Here is a 6,458-nt window from a genome sequence, read left to right on the forward strand (position 1 = left end):
CAACGTGGGCTACAATGTAAGTCTGTGTGACTAGTAACAAGTGGGATGTACAGCTCTGAGTAACAAGAAGGGCCCTTTATTCCCATTTTTGTTACCGGAAAAAGAGACATACATAGAACCAGTGCCATGTTACGTTTTTCAAGGCAATAAAAGTGTTTTGAATTCCTAGACATCCTACGAATTTCAGTTTTATAAAATGTGCCATCTATTTTCTTTCTTCTTCCTCAAGGCTTTTAGCATCACACATTTAGCCTGGCTCTTTCCCTTGTGTAGAGGCCAGGGAGGGTTCCCAGCATATGCTTATGCAAAAAGCGGGATGTTTGCCTCCTTTCCAACCTTGCCCCCACACTCTCATCATGCAAAGCTGAGAAGCAGAAACACTACACAGATCGTCCAGAGCCTCCTGTGTGCAAATTCCAAAGGAGTTAAGCATTCGGAGTGGTGGAAGTACATAGAGAACCAGGAAGCATGCCCTCTCCATAGCCAACTGTTCCCAACGGCAAATCCCTCTCATCTTCACAGACACATTTCACTCTGCTCAGAATGAGACCCATTGGCCTCTTTCCCCACTGCTGTACAGAAAAGAAACCCAGGTATACAACAGCCACGCTGGCATACTGTTAAACAGGCCCCTGGTAATCCAGGGGGCTACCAGAATGTGTCTTAGTGTATTCCATATTTATTGCATATTCACTGCATGTGAGGCTCTTGACTAGAGATACATAGATAAATAACCAAAGTCCCTGGCCAGGACAGGATGACTTTCTATTGGTATGTAGTCAGATAAGTAGTAAAATAATAAGACATGATAATTACTATCACAGAGACACAATCCAGGTTTGATGGAATATAGGGAAGGGGTGACTTAGCTTTTCTTCCTAGGACAGGAAGCTGGGAAAAAGAAGTGGAGAAGAACTTTAGAGAGAGGTACTATTTGAGCTGGGTTTAAAATGCAGGAATTTTTAAAACAGAGAAGTGGAGCTTAAAGGGGGCTATCTAAGCTACAAGAACATCACATGCAGAGTGATATGCAGCTTACAGGGCATGATGGGGCTCAGTGGTGAGTAGTTCTATGTCACAAAGGTGTAGGGCAAACATGGGAAGAGCCTGGAATTGTAGACAGCTCCAGGCTATGAGTAGTCTCCTCACCTTGTTAGAGAGCTACAGCCACAATGGGGGAGACCCAATTAGAATGAAAACGGGAGAGTCATGTTGAGTTATTAGTGCCTATTGGAGTCAGAGGGAAGAGTCTAGGAAATAGCAGAATTCCATCAGGTGGTAATGATGGAAGCCTGCATCAACCCTAGGTGAAGATGACGGGGCAGGTAGGAAAACTATTTTTAGGTAGAATTGATTTAACTTACCAACTGACTAAGGGTAAAAGGGGGGTGGGAGAAGAAAACAGCTTTACTCTCTTTGTTGGATTGCCAATTTTTTAAAAACACTATGATGATATCTTGAGCTCATGAAACAGCAAGGTTTATGTCGAACACGTATATATCTTGGGGGAACTGGAAGACTATTACACTGAATTAGATTAATTTTGATGATTCATTCATGAAACACCCCCCCCCCATAGACACATTCTTTAGTTGATGTATTAATAGAAGATATTTATAACTTGTGGCATTTTGTATTATAACGCATGAAATTGTTTTATGAAAAATTGCACCTCCCTAATATGAAAATGGCATGTCCAATTGGCAAATCTGTGTAGAATTCCCAGGTAAGATATCTCTAAGCAGTAACATACATTTCCAGGACTGCTTGAGGTACATGTCAAGATTCAGATACCCCATACAGAAATAAGACATAAACTTCACCATTAAATGTCAAGATTAACACAACAGGTGTAGAACCACAACAATAATGCCAAAATAAATGTAGGGCTCTGGTACCTAAAATCCTTCATGTAAAGCAACGTATTGAAATCCTTCATGTAATGACCACCAAACCAAACATAAACCATGACTTGTTTCTTGATTCCTTTGTCCCTTTATAGTAAAAAAGGCATCTAAATGGAACTATATACAATTAAAAATAATGACTAGAGATTCCTAACAGAAGAACAGCAGCAGATCATAAGCACTTAAATTCCTGGTAAAATCAAGTATGTTCTTTTAGAAGTTGCTTAAATTCTTTGTAAATCATGTCAGAATAGTTCTGGTTTCATTTTCATCTGATGCTTTACTACTACCTATAATTTTTATTATTTGAGGGTTTTCTTGGGTAAATTGGTGTGAGTTGTGGTGGGTAGAATAAGCTAAGAATGAAGACTAGAATCTTCATGCCTTAGATCAGGTAGGCTCTCGATCACTATTCTACATTCTCATCTCTCTAAACCGGGAAGAACAAGAAACAATCCAAATTCTCCACAATCCCACCTCTGCCACTTATCCCATTTGTGACCTTGAGCAGTCACCCAATCTCTTCGTACCTTAGTTTCTTCACCTGTAAAAAAGGGTAGTCACAATACCTAACTGTAGAGTTGTTATGAAGATTAAATGAGTTCATACATGTAAAACATTTAGCCTGGTGTCTGACACATATTAAGCCACAAATAACAGTTGTTGCTCTTGTGATCATTATTGGTGTTACTTGTTTATTCTGGAATTTTCTCCACGATGTAGGCAATAAGATCAGTTGCATTTAAATGCATAATAGGAGTTCACTGATTTGGAATAATTGAATAATAAATTATTAGCAATTTTTTTAAAAGATACCCCCTTCCAATGTTTACTTTCATCCACCCATTGGTATTTAGTTTTTATCTATATACACCTTGGCCCTGCCCTTGGAAGAGACAAAAATTCAACATACAGGGAAGTACTTTAAAGCAGCCCAAATGAAGAAAAGAGCAAAGTTCTGATTGGCATAAAGGCTTTGGAAATCCGTAGGGCCTGGTGGTTCCTAGGGAACTGAGTACCTGGAAGATTCTCAGTTGGGTGGGTGGGGGAGGTGGGGTATATCAGTGTGGAAGTTTACAGAGCAGAACTAGGGCAGGCTGAGGTGGAGAAACATGGTAGCCCACAAAGCAAGAGCTTCTTTCAACCTATTTTTCCTCCCCATCCCTTATTCAATTTTAGTTTCTCTCAATTTTCAATTAACTTCATTATTTAACATTGTAATTATTCAAAATGCTTTTAGAGAGGAAACAGCCTTAAAACACATAAAAAGGTATGAGATTTTGCTTTCTGTAGCTAAGGAAAAAGTATCCTTCCCCAGCTGTTTAAAAATAATTATCTTTCTAAAATGAAAATTCGAAAATAAGAAAAAATTATACCTGCTATGTTGACCTATCACGATAGCAGAAAATGGATCATTACTCATTGGGTGTAAATTTTACGTTTCTGTTTTACAGTTCTAAAACTCTATGCACTGAAAAAGTACAGTAACAGAAAAAAAGTACAGTAAACTTTTTATGTCAAATTTGCATTGCCATTAGTTGATTTTGTACAGGTTACATTTCTTTTACCCAGAGCTCCCTGGAGTTTTATGACAGGAAAATGAAGATGGTGTTGACCCTCAGAAGAATTACACAACTTAAGGCAGCAGGAGCAGGGCCTGAGCTTATGCCTGAGGTGCAGGCGTCCAGAGTTCCAATTCCAGCCTGAGCAAGGCTTGCTGAGTGCCCTTGGGCAAGTTGCTTAACCTCCCTTGGCCTCTCTTTCCTCACTGCTAAAGTGAAGACATTAATGTTCAGTTCCTTTTTGGGGTGGCATATGGATTAAGTAATTAGAAAACAAGAGCCTCCTCTTAGGTAACCCTTTAGGAGATAAGAATGTTACCAAATGATTCTCAAGTATGTTAGAAAACAAAAACACAGAGAAAACATAGAGTGAGAGTCACACAGAGCAGAAATTTAGTTATCGATACAAAGAATTGGAAGAGAATACCTCTTTTTTTTACCTAAGCAAAAAAAACAAACAAAAAAACTGTTTCAGGACACATTATTTTCAAATTAAGTCCCTTTCTCTCTCTCTCTCTCTCTCTCTCTCTCTCTCTCTCTCTCTCTCTCTCTCACACACACACACACACACACACANTCTCTCTCTCTCTCTCACACACACACACACACACACACACACACACACACACACACTATACCCTTTCTTTATTTCCTCATTTGTTTCTATATTAAAGCACTTCACTTAGGTCTCAAAATAGGAACCATCCAAATAAAATCATCAGCCTTAAAACAATGTTTGAAATAATTAAGTTACAAATTCGGAAGCCCTTTAATGTGGCTGCAACTCTATATAACTATCTGTGCATTCTATGTATGGACCTATTAAATGTACCAGGCACCAATGTTGCCGGCTGTCAAGAAGCAAAATGAAAAATAGTTTTAATAGCTGCTCTTTGACCTGTTTTATATTTTATGTCAATTATAACAGCACACAACCATGCATAATTATGAAGCATAGATGCATTAAAATGTACACATAATTTGTGTTCTTATGGCAACCATTGCATTAGGCTCTAGAAAACAAACCTATTGTTATAAGTCATTTGCACATTAATATATTAGTATTAAATATCAAAGACAGATTTGTCTATCCATCTGTTTTGAATCATTGTAAGTAAATATATCTTTTTGGAGGGGTGGACAAAATCTCTACATAAATGCACTGTAGGTACCATCTGCAACATATATTATAATACAGAGTTTAGCACCATCGTGCATAGCAACTCCAGCAAAGACAGTGCCATGTGATTGTCATTTGAATGTCATTTTTAAAAAATGATCTGGTATATGGACAGAAGGAGGAAATTTTTTTCTGGCACTGCCATAAAAATTCCTTCATTTGACTATCCCATGGCTTTTGGATTTCTTTCTTAAAGCTTGCATTCTTCCAAGGACAAGAGGAAAATAACTATTTTAATGCAGGGTAAATGAACAAAAAAGTAGGTTTTCTCTATAGTAAAATTATTAAAATACCAGGGAAAAATTGCTTTAAAATATCTGATGAATCATAACAGTGACATTGAGAAGCACTGACCCAACCAGAAAATGACCTTTTCATGCTACAGATAGAGAAACCAGGGCTTTTTTTCAAAAACAATTATATAACTCAAATTTTAACTTTTCAGCATTCTCATGATTTTATGGATATATAGTGAGGCTGCTGGGCTGAAAGGCACAGAATGGCAATGCCGAATAAGGAGCAGAAATCAGATTTCCCAACTCCAGGTTTGTCCATTTAATATCTTGATGCTCATAAATTTGGAGGAAGCAAGTCTCCATTTTCCTCCAGTTTTAACCCCATCTTTCTACCTCTGAGCAATTGCTGTAGATATCCATCCCACCTTATTTCCTTTCAAAGTTATGTTTGGCCTAGAGAAGTAAAAAATCAAAGAATGGAGTTGAGGGATGTGACGGGGAGGTAGCAATGAACTGTTTCCCCTAAGCTCTGACTAAAACAGACGACTATTTAAATTTCTATTGAATTCACTTTAAGTGATTACATTGTTTTCATTTGGGTGACCAGGGGGAACTCGAACAATTTTAACACACATTTCTGGAGTTACATCTGAGCTGTTTCACTTCTCTGTTGTTTCTTTTGTTGGGTGTAAGTTTAGATGTAAAGGGTTTTTATTCAATTTTTACAAAACTAGACTTCAAATTCAGAGACATTTCTAGGATGATTTGAATCTACAATGTCTACTTAGTTTACCCATATATTGAGAAGTTTACAGATGTTACATCCATTGCCAATATATTACCTAGATATTTTTTAAAGATTTGTTTCAGTTATGAGAATTTCTAAGTTTCTCTAGGATCTTGCAGATACTTGTCTCTATATGTAATATATCTGTCTTTAAATAATCATGTAAAATTTTAAATGTTTGGAAGAAAAGACTGGAAATATCTCGCTTTTATGGACTTTTTTTTAAACTTGTGATACCATAGAAAGAAAAATTGCTTTGTACCAAATATAACTGGTTTTTAATAAGATTAGCCAAAGAGAATAGCCTTCTGAAGAGATAGAAGTATTGATGGAAGAAAATGGAAACAAAGGGAGAATACGAGATGGCTGGAGACTGAAGAAAAGGTGGCATCTGGCAATTAAAGAGAAGAAGAGAATGAGAAAGAGTCTAGTGAATTCCAATCATAGGTTTCCAAAAAGAGCTGTCAAAATTCAGACAGTGGGTATATATGTACTTTGGAATTCATGCTCCTGACTCTCAACACTGGAAAACTCTGGATAGTTCTGGAATATATCATGGGGTTACCCTTAAGGCTGTAAGAATTTTATGGAACAAGATTTTGAGTCCTATGAGACACTGAGGATGAACTGGGAGTGAAGAAATGATACAGAGTCACCCCAGAGAAAAAAATGTGCTCACATTTTGGACTGTTAAGGTACACTTAATTTAAAATTATATGCTTTTCCGGGCCGGCCGAGTGGCGCGATGGTTAAGAACTCGCTTGGGATGCCAGAGGGCCCCGGTTC

The sequence above is a fragment of the Hipposideros armiger genome, unplaced genomic scaffold (genome assembly GCF_001890085.2).
Source record: "Hipposideros armiger isolate ML-2016 unplaced genomic scaffold, ASM189008v1 scaffold_30, whole genome shotgun sequence".
NCBI classification, from domain to species: Eukaryota; Metazoa; Chordata; class Mammalia; order Chiroptera; family Hipposideridae; genus Hipposideros; species Hipposideros armiger.